We start from the raw sequence: 23,822 nt of genomic DNA on the forward strand, positions 1-23,822 counted from the left end.
AGGAAGTTAAAACGGGAGAGCTGCAGAGGTGTTTAAGCTGCAGAAATGGATGTTTAGCATACTTGTATGTATTAGAAATTACAATATGTTAGGTTTGTTTATCGATCACGTTCTCTGGTTCTTCGACTCAGTAAGAAGACACTTAGTATTGCTTCATAGGCAGAATCAATTGCTAAAGTCAAACCACCCTACCCAACTAGGAGACTGCTGAACACTACTAATTTGTTCTTATTGTCAGCTTCAAATCATTTCCAGAGTAAAACAGCATAAAATCTGACTGACTTTCTTAATCACTTTGTAATATCTGTGTAGTTGCTGCATGTTTTCATTTGATCAATGCAGCCCACTTGCTCTGGCTGTAAGCTGTGAAGGTAAAGCCTGACAAAATGCAACTCCTGTCCTGTCTCCTTACTGCCCCCTGAATATCAGTTTGTGTTAGCTCCAGCCCAGTAAATGTCATTAAGAGCTCCATCTCTTGAACAATGGAGCATTTCATGTGTGTGACCTGGACGCTCTCCAGACTTTGTGTTCACTCCACATCTGGGCTGGCTATATTGGCTTTAATTAGTCATAAGATTTTTGGCCCATTCAGTTGATTCTTCATCTATCAAGCAGTACTGGGAGGGGGGGGAAATACTGGCTAGGGATGGAAACTGGGAAGGTGACATTTGAGCAACAGTCAGCGTCTAGAGGTAAAAAAATTAATCAAAGATTTCCATATAGCTGTTACCAGCTGGCATTCATGGCCTCTGAGCCGTTGAGCTAAAAAGTCTACAGAGAGGCGCATGGCGCAGCTGAGTTTGTCTTGTAAAAGCGCAGCTGTCCAAAACATGACAGCTACAGCATTAGCAGGGCCATTAAGAGGTGTAGAACATTTCCAGGGAAATGATTTGAAAAATGACAATGCTGGCTCCTGTGTGATATTAATTATACCCTGCGCTCATGGCAAATAAGCTAAAATAGTTGGCAAGAAAGACAAAATGAGGTGTCTTGTTTCTGATAGTCATTTTGATCAGTCATAGTACAAACTGGTATAGCTTTTTAAGGAAACAATAGCACTAATGGACGAGTAACATTTCTAGAATAGTTCTTTTTTGAGCTCTTCAAAATAGGAAGGCAAAGCTGCAGTCTGTAGGAAAAGGTACCACATGAGCCCTAAATGCCAAAATAATGACAGCATTGTAACGCCTGAGCTCTGGACCACATGTTGGAGAACACTTCCTGCACAGCTCCTAAAATGCTACTAAAGGACGGTATAAGGTCATGTCAAAACTGGAAGCTTTGGTAATGCGTGGATCAAATGTCTCGAGTTGTCCTACAGTGAAGAACAAAAGAAATCCTGCCAGCACATGAATAGTGCTGAAATAAGATGAAAAGCTATACTGGGTGGATATGAACTGAGAACTAGATATCAGCCAGATGTACTTTTGATATTCCTATAGAAAGTCATGTTATATTTCTTCCTGATAAAATATATTCATTTGCATAGTCTGCCTGTGTATATGTGGGTAGAAAAACAACATTTATGCTAATTAGTAAAGTCTTTGTAATGCTCATGATTGTTTTTAGTATTTTGTTCCTTAATTCCTTTAAAGGCATGCATCCTTGTAAAGGAATACATCCCTGACTGCCTTGACTTCATCTGGAAATCTTTTTCAAGGTTTTATTTCAATACTGGTAGTGCGTGGCTGCTAATGGCTCTTCATGCTATCAGACCAAACATGATACCAATTCCGTGACCGTCAAGCCACTGAACTTCCTGTGCTTCCTCTGGTACACATTCTGCCCCCTTTTCTGAAAAAGGTTAGGAGCAGGATATTAGAGAAGAGCCTATTTGAGGTGTGTAGAGGAGCATGCCCACATAGAAGAGCAGAAGAGAAGCATTGTGACCTGAAGCATGTGCAGGCTTCATTGATCGAGTTCTTCTGTTAGCCCTCTTGTGAAAGTGTTTGTGCTCTGTCATGGTTAAAACGTTGAGGAGAATGCTGTACCTGAAAACTGATCTTATTTGTTTATTAGCAGTTTTAGTTTTCTGTTGGGGTCACTTACCCTAAACCAGTTTACTGTGCTATGGGCAGAGCAGAAACCTCAACAAGTGTGCGTTTGTTTTATTTGCTGCATTCTTTCATCTAAGCTTGTTGCCTTGTTTGGGTTGTGCTCTGAGGTCAGCAGGCTTTCCTTTGTCCGCAGGTTGCTAAAATGTCAAGCTTTTAAACTTTATAATGGAACCGGATAACGCTCTCTGTTGTTAGTTCCAAAGAAGGATGAACCCAGTGTAAAAGTGGTCTTCTAGTAAGAAATGCAACATTCAGCATATTTATTCAGCTTGGGTGATGGGAAAGCCAAGTTGCTTGGATTTGTTAGCTTTACTATCAAGCTTACTTGATAGAAGAAATGATTATTTTAACACATTTAATTGTCTATATTGGTGTCTGCCTTTAGAGAGGGAGTCTTATTGCTATTACCTGGACTTGAAATGGATGAGAAGCATCACACAGGAGTATCTAATGATATTGGTATGAAACTTCAATGTTTTCAGGCTTTCTTGAACTCATGAAGCTAAGTTTGAAGTCTGAATCTGTTAGGGGGTTACAACAGCATGTCCTGAGAGACCGTTCCGTGTTGCTGTCACTGTGCTTTTCTCACCCCTGTGAGACTAGCTACTGCCAGCCAACATGTAACTTTAGGTGGTCCACAGGTCTGATCCTGTTAAATTAATCTCATAAAGAGGTCCATAATAAATTACAGTTTGCAAATAGCCTGTCATAAATGAAAACACAAGTGTAATGCTGATAAACTAAGCATAGTTGGTAATTCTAAATTCTTTGTATTAGAAAAGATTTCCTCCTGCGTAGCAAATTCTTTTGAATAATGTTGAATTTATGTAAATAAGCACTCCCCTTTTTCCACTAGGATAATGGAACTTTAAAACTTCAGAATTGCAGCAGGCCAGTGCTTTAACACCCTGTGGAGACAGAGACCCAAGATCATTCTTGAATTCGTTTTTTTTTATGCCTATACATGAAAAGAACCCCAATTTGCTGGCTTGCCCCAGGAAAACTATTCAATAGGCTTTTCTCTAACACTGGTGAGCAATGCTTTTTTTCCTTGGTCTGTGGATCAAATACATCACACTGCTCCCTGCACTGATCCTGTAGTTAAATTACCCTATATAAACAACTCTTTGTTATTCCTGCCTGTGAAAAATGTTGTGTTCTTTTGGTAAAGAAGAAAATAGACCTGGAAATAGGAGGTCACAGGCAGGTCAAAGTGTTTAGCTGAAAGGCTGGCAGAGTTTCAAGCAGTGAAGTTTTGAGATCTAAGATTGAGATTTAGTTGAGATGGAGGTTAAGTTTTGTTTTTTTTTTAAGTGTCTGGTCACAAGATTAAGGCGGAAAAATCTACTAAGGTCAACCTAGGCTATTTGAAGAGATGTTTAAATGTTTTGGCTCTGTTATCTGTTAATCCTTCCCTAAATGCGTCGAACATGAGAAATAATACGTAGTGTTAAACCACCAAGTGCAGAGAAAATGTTTTAAAATTACAGTGTGTAGCAAATTAGAGACTACTTGCTTTTTCCTTTTTCCAGAGCTAAGGCAGACTGTTTTTCTTTTACCTTGTTTACCTTGAAAACATGCTTTAATGCCTGTGGTGTTTCTGTTAACCTCCTTGAACTCTTGTGATTTCATTCATGTGATTTGTTATTGAATGACCTTTCCAGGATTTTACAAAACATGACCTTTTCTTGTCAAACATTCAAAGGTTTGTAAAGAAAGGCTGTCATGGGGACAATGCTTGTTTTGCTAATTATAACTAATGTTTCCAAACATCCTTGAAAATGCAAATTCATATTTCTGCAGCCATTGATTGTTGCTTTTTTTAATAGTAACGACTATTTAAAAGGATTAATGCATGCAATTTCAGAATAAGACTTTGAAGTTTTGTTTTAGTACAGCATATAATGACTTAAATAAATTCGTTCATGTGTTCTGAGGCTGGCATGAGAAGTGATATTAACAATGAGAAGTATAGTCACCTTTTCATTAAAAAAGAGTATTTCTTGCGTAAATCACCAATTTAATGTGTTTTTGAAATAACTGATAATGAAGTATTATATGTGCCTATGTTCTTTGGTTACAAACCTTGCGAAATGGGAGTAAATGTAATGAAGATAATACTATGGTTTTGAATCCTTACAGCTGTTTTTGAGTGACTTGGAATTGTTTTCCATGCATTGAGAAATTTGATAATAGATGCATTCTGAGAGCAGACTCTATGCAGCATTTTTTTCCTCCTCAATTAATGTGTTTAGTTAAGGTGTGGGAAAGCCCTCTCTTTTCTAATATAAATTAAATAGCATAAGAGGAACTCTTAAAATTATTTCCATTGTGAAAGCAGCTGAAAGGAAAGCAGTTGAGCAGTGGATGCAAATTGCTTTATAACACGTGAAAAACAATTTGTATTAATGCAATTAATTCATATTAATAAAATAAATGCAGTTAATACAAAAATATCTGTATTAAAACAGATTAATACAATTTAAAAAGCAGATTTTTGTTTATAAAATTAGTTTTTTTTTTTTTAACGAAGGAAGTGGCTAGACATGAGGTGACTGAAAAGACTATAAGGGTAAAGTGTGAAGGAAATCTGCAAATATTTCACTATTGGAAGTAGAAATAGTTCAGTATTGGAGTGCATAGGGTTTTTACGATTCTATCGATTGTAATATTGCAAACGTGTATTTTGTCAAATGTCAGTTCACTGTTTTATTGACCTGATATCAGAGTTCCTTAAGCTATTAATGTCCAAAAATAAGGCTTTTAAAAATGTATCTAAATAAAAAGACTGCAATAGCAGGTGAAACACTATGAAGAAAAAAAGTAGGATGAGCTTCTTACAGAATGTTCATCCTTCAATTGAAACGTGGATTATTATTTTTTGTTGTATTTTTGGAGGTACTTGCAGCATTGTGTTGTATCACCAAAGGAAATATTTGTAGATGGTAGCTGACAAGTTTTCTTTAGAGGTTCAGGTGTCTGGTAATTCAGAGTCTAATTTTATCTTCTCTTAGAACTTCACTAGAAGTAGAATAGAAGCCATTCCTTTTCTATGAAGAATATTTGCTCTGCTCTTCTTAGCTCTTTCCACCTTTGTCTAGCAGAGGCATTTATTTGAGGGCTTTTTTTTTTTTTCTCCAGTAGATATTAGGCCCAATATTGCTTAGAATTCCAAGTATACAGCATTCAAAGTGAGGCATGGTGTCAATGACACACAATTAAGTCTGTTGTGTAGCCCTGGCTACACACGTAGCTTTATGTAAGCATAAGTACCTTAGTACTTTTGTTATGCTGGGTATTTCTGTCTGTGAAGAGCAGGAAATGGTCAGAAAATAACATAGCAAGCAGGAAAACAAGCATAAGCTCTTGTAGCAGTGGGTTTTATAACAATTTTTTTTTTCAGTCTTGCCTTTATCAGAGATCACAGAACCACAGAATCGTCTAGGTTGGAAGAGACCTCCAAGATCACTGAGTCCAACCTCTGCCCTAACACTAACAAGTCCTCCACTAAACCATATCACTAAGCTCTACATCTAAACGTCTGTTAAAGACCTCCAGGGATGGTGACTCAACCACTTCCCTGGGCAGCCCATTCCAATGCCTAACAACCCTTTCAGTAAAGAAGTTCTTCCTAATATCCAACCTAAACCTCCCGTGGCACAACTTTAGCCCATTTCCCCTCGTCCTGTCACCAGGCACGTGGGAGAATAGACCAACCCCTACCTCACTACAGCCTCCTTTAAGGTACCTGTAGAGAGCGATAAGGTCGCCCCTAAGCCTCCTCTTCTCCAGGCTGAACAATCCCAGCTCCCCAGATATGTGGTAACATATGCACCTGTGCAGTTCAGTTTTACTGGAAGTCTGCCCTCCCAATTCAAGGAAGTTTAAGACTTCCCTATAAGCTAAGGGGATGATGTGACTTCTAAGAAAATCCATTCCTATATCACATATATATGTAAAGAATTACAGCAAATAAGGCTATGACCTTGATGCTTCATGCATTATAACATATCTTTTGCTTTCAAAATGTCTGAACTTGTGTTCCTGGTTTTATTTAGCCCAGTGCTTAGGGGAGCTGAAGTTGTATGTTGCTCTACTTCTGTGATGGACCACTATGTTAGGGGGCTGCCTCCAGGAAAACACGGAAATCTAGAATGATGCTTTTGAATCTCATAGTATTTTTTGTTGTTGTTTTTTTCCCCTGTTGGAAAATAGGAATTTTCCTATGAGGGACAGGATTGTTGAAGTCGTAGTTCCCATCTAAGTAGCTGGAAAGCTGAGAAAGAAGTAACTAAAGACAACGCCCATGTTTGCAAGAAGTCATCAGTTAGCAAATATATTCAAGGAAGAGAAGGCAAAATGTTGAATCCTGTGAGTAACAAAATTTACCTATTCGGGTTTTAATGGCTGTGCATTCTGATACCTGAAAGTCAGAAAACCACATGTGAAATCTGTGACACTTTCAATCAGGACATTCATGATGTTTGGTCTCAGTTTAAAACAAAGATTTCAAGAGTATTTGATGCCCAGACTTAATTCTGAGGCACTGCAGCCATTTTTTTTGAGTGTAGTTCTGCTCACTTAGTTCTGAAACTTTAATGAATTTTCTGAAACAACATCACACCGTCCCTCTCCCCGCTACCTTTGTCAGTAGCCTCTTCTCTACTTTTTGCTGATTCATGACACCTCAGTTTGGGTTATATTGTGTTAAACCTCAAGCTTCCAGAAGAGAATGTTAGACTTGATGTTTTTATAGGACATCATGCAGCACAATATAGTGTGTGTGTGTATGTTCTCTCTCAGCTGAGAGGAAGAAAGCTTTCAATGATCTGGATGTCTATGTACCAGTCTATCTGCCTATATTTTTCCTGGCTCCTGTTTAAGGCAACTTATACAAAATAGGTCTGTTGGTTGTCTGCCTCATTCGTTCTTACATTTCCTTCATTCCTTTCTTCTGAGAAATAGAGCTCTTTGCAAGTAGTGCAGAACTGGTAGTGGCTCTTTACTGTCTTCCACAGTATAGTCACTCAGATATGGAGACTCAGAAAAGCTATATTTTTCCTGTATAATGGGGAAAAAAAAAAAACTTATCGTAAGGGTCACAGATGCCTTCTGGGTAAGGTAATGTGTGTCTCTATCTCTCTCATGTAGCATATATGATTTATTTTTTCTTAAAGGTCTCTTGGCATAGGGATTTTTCTGTAGTATTAGTGCTTTGTGATGCATGTATTTTCCTCTAGATTGCCAACTGAAGAACTGAAGGAGAAAAAACTCTGTTCCTCTTCCTTTACTTTTTCCTCCCAAAATGCCAGTCCCAAAACACAGTCTTGTCAGTGGATCTAGCCATGCTGGGAAGTGCATTGTTGCAGGTCAACAGCAGAAAGCTCTCTGAAGGCCTCTCTCTGGCCAGCGGATCACCACGATGATGTAATGATGAAAGTTGCCACTAGTTTTAAAAATTAAGTATGGACATCCTTTGTTCTGGCTAGCTGCCTTTATTTTGGTAATTGAAATTATGTTAGCCTTAGAAGGTAATTGATAATGACAAAAGCAACCATATTTCACTTCCTGGAGGTCATTACAGTTTCGCCTGTATAACATCCAAGGTTTTAGTCTTCCACAGAACCGACCCCATCTGGAAAAATATACTTTTTGGAGAATATTCTGTTTATCTAAAGGCCCAAAATCAAAGGAAAAAGTCTCTCAATTATCTTCTGTTTGTTCCTATGCTTTCATTGACCACTTAGTATAAATATATGTATGAGATAAATTTAGGCTAGTACTACTCTTAAAATTCTAGAAGTGTTTAAATTTATAGTTTCAAAAGTGTCTACAACTTTTTTTTTCAAGTCTTTAGAAAGCTTGGGATAGAAAAGTGTTTTTCACTCTTTTTATGAGACTGTTCTTGAGAGCCAGGCAATTTGTTGTAAAAACCATAAGAACTAGTGAGAATGAGGAAAGTTATTCATTCCGTAAAACGTGTACCTCTTAATACTTACCAGCTACAGCCTTTGATCTTTCATAAATCAGCCTGGGATGTCAGTGTGTGAACCATGTTGTCCGACAGGCTATTTCAAACATACTGAAGGCGTTTATGATGGGTAGTTAGATTTCAACTATATAGTAGTCTGGCTTTATACAGAAGAGAACCGTATGTCAGAGGGCTTAACAGCAAGTTTATATAACCAAAGTTTATACAATTCCTGATGTATTCAACTTGACCTTTAGAATTCTACAAAAAGACATTTTAAAAACAAGTATTTTATTCCCATTCCTAATTAAAATTAGTATAGCCATTAAAGAAGTACTAAAGGTGTGTTTTGTTGTGCATTGCTATTGACATTAAATGTGATTGTAAAATAGCTTGAATGCTGTACTCTAATGACTGCCTTGGTCTGTGTAAACTTTGAGGCACAGTGTTTGTACAGAAACGTTGAAATGACTGGTGCTGAAAAAAATAAATAATTTAAGTGAATAAGAAGAAAATTTGAATAGTCAGAAACTCAAAATTAAACTAAAAGACTTTTTCCAATTTGTTTCCTCAGTCTTCTATACCCTTTTGTTCTTTTCCATGTTTTGAGTGATGCAGTAAGTACCGTGTCATGTTTATGGGAAATCATGACAATTACTACTGTGTAACAGAAATTAGTTTGTCCTTTCCATCCCATTTCTTTTTTCAAGTCTTGTTCTCTGTGCTGCCCTGCAGTTTCTTCTTCTCTAGGCAGTATCTCCTCCATCATACGTTATGTTTACTGGGCAGTTGACTTACATGAAATACCAGAGCCAAAGTCATAGTCTTTGTGTAGAGTTCTTTTCATGACTGTAATATTTTCAGGTATATCTGTAGTCAAGTATATTATGCTAAGTTGAGGATGAAGGGGAGAAAGTATTACATGCTCTAAGTAACTATAAACAGTTAGGAAAAGTGTGGTTTGTATTTATAGTTCAGCTGTGGGGAAATAACCACCAAATGAAAAATGTGAAGAACTTTGCGCACTTATTGGCTAATGGTTGTCAGGCAGCTCAGTGATTTGCCTGCTTTATGGTTATTGAAAAATAATATACAGTGATTATGCAGATTTGACACCCAAACAGTCCATGGGGAATAGCATAAATGTGCGTGCGGGGGGAGAAAGCTATAATTCAGTTTCAGCATAATCCTGATTCAAAGTTGAGCTGAAGTGAGCTGTGCTCTCACAGGAGGGGAGGGTCCCACTTGCAGCCTTGGCATCATGGTCTGTGCTCTTCTACCTCATTGTACAAAACAGACCCACAGATAATATTGTAGATCTTATAAGATAGATGGTGGGATGTACAGTTGTTGCGATACGCTTACTTGCTCTGAAAATGCATGCCCTGTTGTATCGCTTGGCAGAATGTTTTGAAGGTGTTCATTACTACATGTGTGTCTGTGTAAAGGTGCTGTTCAGCCACTGGTTTATTTATGGTAATTTATAGGAACTGAGGCATATTTTTAAACCAGACAGGTATTGTAGGGAGAAATAAATTTAATGAAAAAACGAAAGTGCAGGCACCTAGGTAAGTAGCTTCGCTTTTAAGAGACTGTCCTCCCTTCCCCCTTGACTGTATCTGCTGAGAAAAAATAGAGATGTACTGTTAGTAATGGGGAGGTATTGAGGAATTTCTGACTGGGGTTGCAGACCTTTCTGGTGCATAGGCACACAGTAAAAATACAGTTTCTGCTCCCAAAGAGTGCTCAGTTTAAACATAGGATTAGAGACATTTTTCACCCTTAACTATAAAACTATCATGGTCCTGAAGATTATTACTGGGCAGCTCAGTGTAGGGTTTATTTTTGGAGGGTGTAAAGATTGTGTGCATGGGTGGTTGCAGCTGATGGGTTACAATCCTGGCACCAATTTACAACTAGTAGTCTGGCATGTATTTTCTGCCCTGATACTTTCAGGGAATATCTAGAATATCACCAGAGGAAAGCCAAATAAAAATGGTTGTTGGCTAAAATAGCTGGAGTACATTTCTTAATCAATAAAACTGACTTACAGAAAGGCTGTGACAGAAGGTTATGTCATTCACAGGTAAATCTGCTCCCGGGGTCAGTTTCCATAGCTAGTGGGAACTGTGTGCTGGGGGGGGATAAGGGAGAGGGTCAGCTTTAGGGACCTGCCTGGAAAAGACAGGCATGTGGAGACTCCCATTAGGCTCTTTCAAATGGGAAAGGTGTGGATGAAGATGACTAACTGTTTTGTCACATGTATGAAATCTCTGATGTTCAAAGCTGTGACACAGAGCTGGATAAAGACTACAAAAAACACAGCAGTTTTCACTGTGAGCCTCCATAACTTTACATTGGTATATGTTTATCAGCAATTTTCTACTAGTTGGGTAGAACAGTAGAGACGAACCCTCTGTTTGGGAGTGGGGGAAAATACAGAAGAACCTGTGGCAATACTCTGCAGGATGGGTTATTTAGATACTGAGATGTGTCAGGCCCTTCCTTCCTCATCCCCCTCTCCACTTAAAAATGAAGTGGAAAATAATTTCTTCTTCCTAACTGTCTTCTGTGAGGGGTAAGGGAGTGAGGGAGGAACACCAGTGCCCTATCTGCAGAATGATAATATATGTTATGGTTTCCACTGAGGATTTCAGAGTGCACTGTTTGGCTTCTACTGAGGTGTTAAATTGAGAAAAACTGTTTGTGGTAATTTGGGCATGCTTTTCTTACGGAATTTTTTTAGCAGCAAGGAAGAAGATGCTTGGTACTTCAGAAAATGATTAATTACCTCGCACTTTGTCTTTCTTGATGTTTTGCACATTGGTCATGATACAGTATCCTGTCACCTTGGGATCGGGCTTTGTGAAAGAGGCTGACCTGGGCTGGAGCGGCTCTCCGCTCTGCGCCTGCACCATGGCATTCATCTACTCACATGGAAAGCCATTTTCAGGCAACACTAATCAAAGGTTAAACACCCATGTAGAACGCCAGTCTTTTAACTGCCCGGCTCCTTAAACACAGTGCTCTGTGCCCCCAAGGACTAAAATCCTGTGTTTGCAGTTGGATTTCTGCCAAGAACTATTAATTGATGCTGTAGGTTTATAGTTATAATAAAAAGGACACATGTGTACCGATAACACGTTATGTATCTGTGCTAAAGGTGGATGTTAAGGGCAAGGTTTTCCATAGTTAGTGATGGGGAAGCTACCACTGAAGTATCTCGGTGAAAATAAGGCCTTTTCAAATATACAGTGACAACTGTTGAACTTTTGAAAGCGTGGCACTTCTTAGTTCAGTGTCGAGTAGTTATATGAATGATCTAGTAATGAAATCTAACTTAATTATTTACATATGCTGTTGCATATCTTCAGGAAAAACAAAACAAAAACAAACAAAAAATAATACTCAATAGCTGGAGCCAAAACCTCACCACCTGTGTCCATGCTAATCCTGATATTCATACCAAATGATGCATGGGGGGTGTGTGACTTGGTTTGCTGGTTGTTTTTAAAGTGGGAAGAAGATGGGGCACATATGTGTGAGCAAGAGAAACAAGCAGTTCTGTCGGTCTTGATCAGGTCTGAATAGTTGATGATTTTCATGTAGGATGAATAACAAAGAATTTAAGTTCGCCTTTCAAATAGTGCATATAAGTAGCGTGCCTATAGTACACACCTATCTTCCGCAATTTTTGAGGGCATCTAAAGTGCCTTAGGCATGTGGGCAGAAGACATAAGTAACTCTCAGTGTGTGAAACAGAACAACTGCAATATTTTCTTTTAGACTAAAGACTGTGTTGAGAAAAAAAAAAGAAGAAAAAGGAAAAAAAAAGATAAGAAATGTCAAGAGTCATGGTTTTCGAATTAAGGCCAAAGTGTCAAATTATTCATCTTCTGAAATCTTTGATGGAGCCATAAGCACTGTTTTTCACATCTATGAGCTGTCGTTTGTTTTCAGTTTCCTTTTTTCCAAGATTATCCAAAGTGATTTTGATGATACGGTCCTATACAGATAAAACTTAAACCATGGAAATGATAATGCTTATTTTTGATAGGTTTTATTTTTTGTCTTGCACAGAGAAAATTTACACCGCATAATATTTTTGTAGGTATGCAAGTTGTCACCAGTGTATTTTTTTCTATGTTTTCAAACTTAAGAGCCTCTTTTACATTAGAAAAAATAGTCATTAAATGGAAACTGTTTATTTGGATGCAAGCCCCGAGTGTGCAGGAGACATGTTAGTAAGTCACTGACATATGGATGTGATCGTCGTTTCTTTGACCAGATTTGGTTTCTGCAGAGTGCGTGAGAAGGGAAGATAAATTTTGTCTTAGTAATACTGTAGTGACTCATAAATAAATGGTTACCCTTTGGTGCTTACAGTTTTCATTAAAGCGGCCTGAGCTTTGTTATTGACACCATAGGTTGCCTATTCAGGGAAATGCAGTAAAATTTATCAGTGTGCTTTCTACACCTAATAAATCATCCAAACAGGGAACCATATGGCAGATAAGACCTTGAAAATGTGGCTTCAGCATGTGAAGAGTCAAGTTGCTGAAATCTTGAATGATTACAGCTCATGCATTTTCCCCTGGAATATCTTATAGTTATTTTACATGCCATTTTCTTGTTCACCCTATTGCCTCTTTGTCTCTCTCTCTTTCTTTTCCCCCCTTCTTTTTCAGTGGTGCTGTGATTTCAAAAAAAAGTCGAAAGCAGATAAGACATTTTTATAATGCCTTGCTGGTAGTAGGAAGAGGGGCAGGGAGGAGCAGAGACTGATGGGAACGGATGATATATGTGGCGGCTGTGTCCCAACTCTCCTCTAGCCCATTGTCATTAATCATGGCTATTAGTTTTTTCAGAGCTGCCTTGTCTGCACAGAGCCTCAGAAAAGCCATTGTTTTTTCATACCACAGTCCAGGGAAAGCGGCGGGGGGTGTGGGGGGGCATGGATGGAACCTGCTACAGTGCGTCTTTCTCCTGTCTGACAGAATCCTTTTGTCTTTTTTTTCTTTTTCTTTTTCTTTTTTTCTTTCCCCTTCCTCGAAGGGAAGATCTCAGTTGGCTGTTTGTACATGCGTGTAAGCACTTATCCGGTGACATAAACACAGGTCAGACAATTGTAATACATATTCACTGACTAGTAGCTTTGTTATTCACTCTACCTTTAAGGTGACTTTTTTGAATAATGCTGTCGATGACTGGACTTGGACACCTTGTAATCATGGGACATCAGCAAGAGATGAAGACCTAAAGACCTATCTGAGATACGCTTTAAAAGAAGCATTTTAATATCTTGGTGTTCTTTCTTCCCCAGTTAGAGAAGGGAGTTTTTGTGGAAACTCGGTATGTTTCTGCAGCTGCTGTGTCCTTGACTGCTTCTTGGATAAGCATAGGCTGAAATGAAAATCTTCCCTTAAACGTGCCCTCCTAACAAAAACAAAAGTAAGGGGGGGGGATGGGGATAAAAAATAATAATAATGAGAAAAAAATGCTATCAGGCTGGCTAGTAAGATTAAAATGTAGCCAGTTAAGCAGCTGTAAAAAGTTTTCTCTCAAAACACTTTGTGTGTGCATTTCTATTAAAAAACAATCATAAATAAATGCTGTGTAATACACGCAAACAGCGCTACTGATAACAGACTTTAAACATTCACGGCGCTGCAGCCCAGTTTCAGCACGGGTTTATACTTTGAGAACTCAGGCACGTTACTTGTAATAGCCAAGGAAAAGTTGCTATTCAAAATACAAATTTTAATAATATTTTGTTACAGAGAAAAATAGCATGTATCAAATTTTATCTTTTAGAACATTATAATAGGAACGTAGGTATACAATCTAGTTATATTTCTGCAGTTTAAAAGAGAAAAAAACTTCGAAGCTTTTAATGCTAAAGCAAACAAGAGCTCTTGCTGTTATAATTTCACCTATTTATTAAAGCAGCAGCAATAGCTTGAACAATAAGGATATCACTGTCCATCAGTTGTGGCTGGTAAAGAATGTACTAACTGCTTACAATATCCAGTATTTTCAATATCTGTTGCTTTGCAACAACTGTCATGTTGATCCTCATGACTGTCAAAGTACAAGTGCCAGTGGAGTTGAGACAACTTCAGGAAATTAGTAAGATTTTTTTTCATCACTGTTTCAGGGGACCTCAGGGTTTGAAACTTTAAACTGAGCACTTGGAACCAGCAGGTAAAGGTGAAGCTATTGCTATAGGATAGCAATCTAGTAGTGCTCTATGACAGAAACTGCGGTTCTTGTTATCATAATCATAACTGTCACCCATGCAAAATCTTTTTTTCTTTTTGCACAGCTGTCGTTATTCTCAAGAACCTCAGATTTTTTGAGCTTGCATGTATCTCACAGACCTCCTCCACAGCACACTGGGCTGCAGTTTCTTGTGAAACGTCTGCTACACATAAATGATTTGATTCAATCTCTTTTTTTTTGTTGTGTGTGTGTATTTTGCTAATGTCTCTGTGGAAATATATTTCTGTATGATGAAGCCTGACTAACTTAGTTTGCTCAGTTTGCATGTGAACACAGAGGAAAAAGATGGGATCTTGAGTGGTGTTCATGTAGGTTGAGACTTGTTAAGCTGTTAATATCATATACTAGAAATACAGCCTCTAGGGAGATTGGTTTTAAAAACTTGGTTTCTGTGGTTGCCTTAGTTATGCTAGCATGGGATGATTAAAATTCCTCTGCAGGGGAAAAAAACTTTTTCCACTGTGCTTTAAGACATTCCGTTACTAATGGCTTGGGCCAGTGGTTACCAAGCCTTTGAATTAATAAGAAATTTATGCTAGTTACTTTTCTAGAGAAACTGAAAGATTGACTATTTTACTTTAGATGTTATTAGTAGAAATTTTGCTAAGTTGAAGTTTCCACTTAACATACTAAGCTACGGGTGTGATTATTGGGTCTGGCTTTGGCTTGACCGGAGGCAACGATCTGGAATACAAAGACATTCCTACATTCCTCTCTTATTTCTACTCTATATTTTTTACTCTCTCTCTTTGTATTTGTCTAGTAAACAAATGCATGCTCTGGATGAGACTGTAGTCAGCGTCAATATTGTATTTTGACAAAGAATGGGGAACTGTACTTACGGCTTAATGCTAAGGTCTACATTTCAACTGTCCATCAGTACCTGATAGAAGACTTGAGAAGTGAGTTGAGATGATATATCCATGTTTGTACTCTCAAAGTAAGAGTTTGTGTTTCCTTCCTGAAAATGTGGCGGAGAATGAGCAAGCAGTTCATAACTTTTCAGCATTTGGGGCGTTTTTCTATGGCATGTTCAGATTTCTCTTCATTTTTACAGGGTGCTGAGCCTAGTGTAGTGTAGCAAGGTGAGGCTTCAGTTTTTCTGTAGATGACTATTGCAAGTTCTGTGGATGGTGTTATTCTTGGGGAAAATATTTACACACTTATTAAGTTGCTGAATACACTGAGTTGTATAGTTTTGCCTCCAAACTTCACTCTTGAGTGCTGTCACACACTTCACAGTCATCGCTATTTTTCTGTTACTTTTCCCCTCCAAACCTGGCTTATTTTCCCCTCGTTTTTTTCCTCCTATTGTCATTTCCAGACTCTTGTCTCTTGCTTCCCATATCATAAGGAGATTACCCCAGACACAATACTATGTATTCTGTACTTTTATTCTCTCCTGCAGTTAATCTTGTTTTCAACATCAGGAAGGAAAAATCTCTGAAACATGACTGTTGCCAGATTTGCTTCTATCCTTGTGACTGACTATCAGTGAACACCAGTCAGCTGGTGTGGAAGATACATCCTTGTAAAAATAAGGGCTGGTTTAACAGGGATTTTCAGAGAGAAAGCTGTGTATATGCACCCCTCTATTCCTTATCGCAGTCTTGACCCTCCTCCTGCTGAACACCAGGACACACATCTGTTGTCATATTTCAGGAAGAAGGATTTAGAATATATTTTAGATTACCTTGAAGTCTCCATAGAGATGGATGTTGGAAAAAGAAACAAATCTTTTTTTTCCCTTTAGAAACAAATTATTTTATATATGTGTGATGAAAGAAATGCTTGTGCATGGCAGTACAAGATACAGTAGTCAAAATAGTGCAAGAAAATATAGTCGACTGATTTATAATGAATTTGGTTTCATATATCACCAATTTGATAACAGTCTAGCCATTGAGTAAGGAAGTATGTTCTTCAAAAGAGTGGAGCAAAGCTGCATGAGGAAAAATCTCAGTGACAGTGGTTTATGCATAGTACCATCTAATTTGTGGATTATTATTCCATTGACTTAACTAGCACATTTTTTTTTTTTCAGAAAACTGATGATGAACTGTAGTAAAATTATTAGTGTTATTTTACATTATATTGAGGGGAAAAAAAAGTTTAAAAGATTTGCTTTGGCATGTCTGAGAAACTGGAAGCTTGAAACAGTATTAAAGCAAATAAATGATTTTATTCTGGTCGTATATACACAACACTGTGTGTAGCCTTTTCTACAATTTTTATTTTCTGCAAAGTCATATGTTTTTAGCTGTGATTGTGGTCTGTGCCAAATGGTTCACCTTGTCTTGTGTAATGAGTATAAACAACTGGTCACTGCACTGACCAATGAAACTAATAAAGATATATGGCACTGTGCTTGCTTAGGGAGTCACATACACAGCCTTAAACTATATGTGACATTTACACCAAAGTAACATGGTTCCAAACTCTCTCAACTCTCTGCTTACAAATTCTGAAGAAGAACAAACTATTTGACTGATGGTTTGCTAAATTTAATATGCTTAGCAAGTGAAATTATTGCCTACTCTAATGCTGTGTAATTATTAAGATACACTGCTTTTAAAAATACCAAGTGAATAATATTGATTTAGTGAACTGCGATTTAGAAAAATGCCAGCAAAGGAGGAATATTTTATTTTAGCTGCCTTAGAGCTGTAATGGGTCTGTACTGAGATATGCATGTGGAAATAAATTATGCACAAGGTAAACTATTTTGTTATACAGTACCCATAATATTAATTAAGCTGTAATTTTACCAACAAAGCTTTAATTTAACAAATAAACAGGAATCATCTGTACTGTTCTTTGAAATATACAACTTTGGGGCTGTAATAAAACATCCAGGAGCACCTGCAATTAATTTTAAAGCAAATAGTGTGACTAGCAACTTTAAAGGGTAATTGTAATTTATAATTTATTTATTTGACTTATAGTGGATATAATTACAGTTATAATGCATTATTATTTTCATACAAATGTTTGATCTATCTAGTTCACATTTAAAGTGGGCAGATTGGTGTAATAATAGCAGATATATTTTCTACCCTTAACAACAACGTGAAAAGTAATAGATACAGATGGACCATTGTCAGCCAGAGCAGTTCCAAAGACACTTTAGCTTACATTAAAATAGATGTGTGGATTTTCCCTTTATTAAGACATTTATGTTGTGTTCAGAAGTTCTGTGGATGCCACATTTATACAGTAAATCTGCTACACTATTGGTATGACTAGTTGATGTTTGTAGCAGGGTATCATGTCTTACGATTTTGCTGGGCATGTTAACAGTAGGTGATCATGGCTGTCCTGGTTGCCATTTTTTAAACAAAATTTTCAAGGCTATTACACTTTCTAAAATCCCTTTAAGATTTTTTTGTTTGTTTGTTTAGAGAAATAGATCTGAGAGAAATACCACTGCAGAGCAGAGGAAGCAATTATATGGGCCTGTTTTGTTTGTGGCTAACAGAATGCTGAAGTGGCAGATTTGCAAATTTGTAAGCGAGAAAAGCTTAGTGTTCATCTTTATCAGCCAAAGTGGTTTCTTGTTAGCTGAGCAGCAAGCTAGAAAGCGACCGATTTTGACAACATAATTTACATCTTTGTATAAAACTATTGCTGGCAGCCGAACTAATTTGTGCTGGATTAGGTTGTTTGTCTCTGCTGCTGACTAACCATGCAATCTATCAGGGACCATTTTCAAATATCACTTTTCAACTGTGCCCTTGAGAGGAGGAATTGATCGGGAATATACAGAGCAAAATTACTCCAATAACTTCATAGAAAAAACAATTACCGAATCATACAGATGTGAATAATTCTGAAAAGCTGAAATAAATGTAATGAATTTAGCTCTGTGTCTGTCTTTAATGTACATGCCCAATTTATTAACATGAAACACTTTTTTTTTTCCCGTTACTTTGAACTTGAAGGGAGGTTTGCAGGACACAGATACTTATTTACGTTTACTTGCTTTCTGAAATATATGTTAGTGGGCTTCTGTTCTCTTTTCCTTCTACCACATTTTGCATTTCCTTCCTGCAGAACACATAGGAAATTCTCTATAGTGCAAATGCAGGATAAGTTTGCCAACTTTTCCAGCAAAATTCTTAGTTTGGCTTTGATACTGTAATAAAAAGAAAGGCTTTTTATTTCCAGCATAAATCCATGCATATTTTATCATACGTTGTACATGCAAACATCTCACTATGATAAAATTGGTGATGAAAAAAATGATTTTTTACTATTATTATTATGAATGTTACAGTTTTTTCTTCCTCTCTTACAAGATTATGGATGATAGAATAATATAAGGCAGGAAAAACTGGTTTTGCAACTGATAACCAATCCTTAGCTGTTTATAAGATGCTCTAGATTAGCTAGCAAACAAAAAACCATTAAGCACCTATTATTTTAAAGCAGTGGGTACATTTTTCATCACATTTCTCTGATGAATTTTCACTTGTGGATCCTGCTGGAGGTAATTAATTGCTTTCAGTTCAGAGGAGTAATAATGCAATAAATTATGCTGGTATTTCTTGTCAGGGAAGAATCATATTGCTGCTTCCTTGCTAAAGCAGGACTAATAATAATCTAGCTGGAGTCACAGACTCCAAAAAGTGCTTGTACCATTAAAATTTATGTAAGGAATCAGAAGACTAACTACTCCCTAAAATTACATTAAAAATAGGATTCTTCTTTGTAAAACTGGACTCTTGTGATGACAGCACAAGAAATGGGAGTCATGTTGTGTCTTCATGTATGTGCCTTTTTTTTCCCCTTTTGTCCTTGGGTATGTCACTTTACCTGCCTATTCTTCAGTTCCCTATCTGTGAAACAAGGATGACAGTAGTAGCATTCACAGTGACCTTGAGGCTTTACTACATTAACATTTAAGTTGCTTGATAATGAAATAATAGGGAGTATAGGTAAACTTACCGCTTTATGATTATTGATGAGTGCATCTGCTAACATTGTTTTTCTGGATTGCAGTACTATAAAGAGAGCTATTTTAGTAACATTGTCATATCAAAATAGTTACTCAAAATGAAGCATCAAGTTAAATAGTACTGTTGTTTTAGGTTGTGCTTTATTTGAGGAAGAATGTAGAAATGCATTAATGCCTAGAGAAAGGATATACCAAATGATAGCTAATGCGGAGCTGCTGTACAGAGTGACCAATGCTGTCTTCTCAGCAAATTGTTGCACATAATACCATATCTGTATTAGATTTATTGTAGTCTCCAATATTGTATCTTCCTTACTACAATCATCCACACCAACTGCACAAGTGTATTTTCAAAATCCCTAACAGGTTTGCATAACCCATAGTAAAGTATCTTCATCGAAGTCATGCTTCTCAGGGTAACTAAGTCACTTGCTGGAATTTGCAGAATCACTTCTGCAGTTCACCAGCTGACAGAAAGGGAATGGATGGAAAGCCTAGGATGGCCGGGCCCAAAGAGTTGTGGTGAATGGAGCCAAATCCAGTTGGAGGCCAGTTACTAGTGGAGTCCCCCAGGGCTCAGTGCTGGGGCCGGTCCTCTTTAATATCTTTATCGATGACCTGGATGAGGGGATCGAGTGCACCCTCAGTAAGTTTGCAGACGACACCAAGTTAGGTGCGTGTGTCGATCTGCTCGAGGGAAGGAAGGCTCTGCAGGAGGATCTGGATAGGCTGGAGCGATGGGCTGAGGTCAACTGCATGAAGTTCAACAAGGCCAAGTGCTGGGTCCTGCATCTGGGGCGCAACAACCCCAAGCAGAGCTACAGGCTGGGAGATGAGTGGCTGGAAAGCTGCCTGGCCGAGAGGGACCTGAGAGTACTGGTTGATAGGCAGCTGAATATGAGCCAGCAGTGTGCTCAGGTGGCCAAGAAGGCCAACAGCATCCTGGCCTGTATAAGCAGCAGTGTGGCCAGCAGGTCTAGGGAGGTGATTGTCCCCCTGCACTCGGCTCTGGTGAGGCCGCACCTCGAGTACTGTGTTCAGTTTTGGGCCCCTCGCTACAAGAAGGACATGGACGTGCTCGAGAGAGTCCAGAGAAGGGCAACGAAGCTGGTGAGGGGTCTGGAGAACAAGTCTTACGAGGAGCGGCTGAGGGAGCTGGGGTTGTTTAGCCGGGAGAAGAGGAGGCTCAGGGGAGACCTCGTCGCTCTCTATAGGTATCTTAAAGGAGGCTGTAGCGAGGTGGGGGTTGGTCTATTCTCCCACGTGCCTGGTGACAGGACGAGGGGGAATGGGCTAAAGTTGTGCCACGGGAGGTTTAGGTTGGATGTTAGGAAGAACTTCTTTACTGAAAGGGTTGTTAGGCATTGGAACGGGCTGCCCAGGGAGGTGGTTGAGTCACCATCCCTGGAGGTCTTTAAAAGATGTTTAGATGTAGCCCTTAGTGATACGGTTTAGTGTAGGACTTGTTAGTGTTAGGTCAGAGGTTGGACTCGGTGATCTTGGAGGTCTCTTCCAACCTAGACGATTCTGTGATTCTGTGGTCTGTGTGGTTCTTCAAGCAGCAGTTTTGAGCCTCTATGATACCCTTCAGTGTAGCAGCACTTTTCTTAACAAACTTACCACAATTTAGATAGACACCCGTTCCTTTTGAGCTGTGCATGATGATGCATTGTTCTGCCAGGTTGTATGCAGATAGCCTGCGTAGGAGTGTGTAGTCATGTTCTGAAATTACCAAACACTTTACTGGTGAGATAGGTTGGGCAGAGCTGCTATTCAGAGGGATCTGAACAGGTTAGAGAAAGTAAGCAAGATTAAGTTCAACAAAAGCAAATGCAGTCTTGTATCTATGATGGAATAACCCGTGCAGCAATATTGGCTGGTGTCTGATTGTCTAGGAAGCAGTCCTACAGAAATTAATCCCTGAGTCCTGATGCCCAACAAGTTGAAAAAAGTGTTTTGACATTCAGGATGTCTTTAAGGGAACTTTCAGCCATATTGTGGTTTCTGGTTTTGTATCCTGGGTTGACAGGTAAACTGTAGCATTGGGTGATGTGGCATCTCTCAGAAAGCAGCCTAGATGTGACTGCTGGGACCATGCACGGATATAAGACCCATTCTGCTATTGCATGTACCTGTAAGGTTGCTAAGCCAAGAAGTTACAAGTAATGAAATATTAAACTTGCATACCTGTAAATTCAGCCTAGACTAATTCTTATAATTTCTTTTCAGATTTTCTAGATTAGTGGAAATCTACCCTGTGGCTTAGCCATAACTGTGGTCTTGACTTTATAGCCATGGTTGCAAACACACATGCGGGTGACTAAGCACCCTCTGTTTTTCTGTCTGTCTCTCTCAAAGAAAATTGGAAATAATAAAAGATTGCATCACTGCATGCTAGGTTATTTTTGGTTAGTAAATTGCTTATTTCTGACTTCGTGCATCTTTTTCCTTGCTCTTCAGTTCTGCCTGGAGCGTTTGGATTGGAGGGAAGGGATGGAGAAGGCAGGAGGCTGTGGGATTCATTTGGCAGTGGAGGAGGATGATTTTTTTTTTTTTTGTTCTTGCTCAGTGAATATATTTTAAAAGGGGGGGGGGAGGAGGGTAGGAGGAGAAGGGAGCAAAAAAAAAAGAAAGATTTAGCTTCTAAGCAACCTAGACCAGAGGTATTGAGATATAATTGGCAAATTTCATATATGGCTCTGCCAATACCTTAGTCTTGGCCAAAGTGTACTCTGATTTGTTACAGTTTGCAGCCTTTTTTTTTTTGGCCAATAATTCCTTGAGTAATTATTCAGCATATCTGGTAGTGATAGTCTTATAATGAAACCTGAGTGATAGGGAGAGATCTGGCATTTCATTGTCCCTTTTGACCCAAGCAGGGTTTCAGCTTGACCTTCTAGGTTAGAGATGCTTTTGTCCTAAAACACTCTCTCACTTGTGTTGGATCTACTGTTGTGTGCAGAAGTGATAGCTGGTTGAATGGGATTCTTAGGAGTTGAGAGGCACAGCTCTGGGGTCTTTTGAGGTCTTTTGTTTGCTTGTCTTTTTTTTTTCTTTTTTTTTTTCTGCCCCCTTTTTTTTTAATGGAAGTTATTACTTCTCCAGTGCTAGTGATGCTTGTATCTGCTTGTATTTATACAGCTACTATCCTATTTGATTGTGGACTGGATGGGGCGTTATGAAATAATCAAAATTCTACTTATGATTGCTGTTGCATGCTCCCTCTGCCATCTTTCCACGAAAAATTCAGCTCTTGTTTTTTCCTCCAAGACTATTATGCACTGGTTTTATTTTAACAGTAGGAACTTGGGCAAGATGAAAGCCTTCAGAATTAAAACCATCAGTTTTCAACCCATGTGGAGAATACCACATTTCTTATGCCAGCTTTCTGTGAGAAAATCTTGGAGGGAAGTGCATCCAGAGAAAAACATTGCCTCTTTTTTTTTTTTTTCTGCAATGAAGGTGGGAGAAGTAAGCAAGTTGCAGTAAGATTTTGACATTGAGTATCAGTAATTTACTGAAAATGCCCATTCCTGCAATGTTTTCCTTCACTTTTTTATTTTGGACTATTAATGGAAAAACCACTTTGAAATGGAACACACAGTTTTGAGGAAGACTTTTCCCATACTTGCTGAGATTCTTTTTCCACCTACCAACCCATATTTTCATAAAAATGCTTGAGTGAAAACCCTTCCATGCTTCTGCTGCACTGCATCTGTACACTGTACTGAGTTAGGTTCAGTGAAAAGGATAGGGCACCAAAAGTTAACTCTTATTGCAAACCAGTCTTCAAATTTCATGCTGTTCTTCTGGATTTAGATTTTTTTCTCCCTTTTTCGTTTCTGTTTCCTGATTTCCTCCTCAAATTATGGTTGTCTGTCTGCTTCTTTATGACTGATGGGAGTGATGTGCAATTTACTTAGCTAGTGGGTCTGCTGTCAGAATAGTCTATGTGGTTTGTTCTCCACTGTCAGAGAAGGACTTTAGTTGCTAGCTCTTCTGTTAAGCGTCATCCCCATGCCCCAGATACTGAAAAAGTCCTGTTAGCAGGTTAAGACCTAAGGTTCTAAGTCAATTTATGTTGTCCTTGTACACTGAGCTGATCTGGCCTGTTTACCCTGCCTCTTTTCACAGTTTGTGGTAATGGTTAATAGAGTGCCGAGCAGAACACTGTGGTGCATATTATCAACCTTCCTGGTGACAAAACTGTTCCCTCCTCTTGAGCTGCTATGTGACATTAGAGAGCTGAGGGCAATAGACTTAGAGTATTTGTCACAAAGGTGCTATCACTTGACTGTCGGTTATAGAATTGATAGGATTTTTAAAGGCAACTAAGATTTTGCCCAGCTGTTCCAGTTCTTTATATGGTGCAAAGCTTTCCCCTTTCATTACCTCCAAACTGAACAGCTGTTAATAATTTGAACTTCTGAGATAATTATAACCCTACTTCCAGAGTGTATCAGGAGATGTGAATTCTGAAAAAGTTGTTTCTTCCTTTCCATACCAGTGATAAAGACAGCAAATATTTGTACTAGTCTTTCTGGGTGCTCTGGCA

At 38.4% G+C, this 23,822-nt stretch overlaps 2 protein-coding genes across 6 annotated transcripts in view; both read left to right on the top strand.

Moving 5' to 3' along the window:
* The window catches only part of LRMDA (leucine rich melanocyte differentiation associated), a 669,624-nt gene that overhangs the window by 76,722 nt on the left and 569,080 nt on the right, over positions 1-23,822 (top strand).
* The window catches only part of LOC310902275 (uncharacterized protein), a 261,603-nt gene that overhangs the window by 28,974 nt on the left and 208,807 nt on the right, over positions 1-23,822 (top strand). For 4 of the 5 annotated variants that reach the window (XR_014586596.1, XR_014586597.1, XR_014586599.1 and 1 more), the window contains exon 2: positions 6,273-6,428. The exons of the other annotated variant lie outside the window; for it this stretch is intronic. The gene's annotated coding sequence lies outside the window, so the exon portion shown is untranslated. The remainder of the gene's footprint in view (positions 1-6,272; positions 6,429-23,822) is intronic. 5 annotated transcript variants of the gene reach the window in all.

This window comes from Anser anser (genome assembly GCF_964211835.1).
Source record: "Anser anser genome assembly, chromosome: 7".
Taxonomy (NCBI): domain Eukaryota; kingdom Metazoa; phylum Chordata; class Aves; order Anseriformes; family Anatidae; genus Anser; species Anser anser.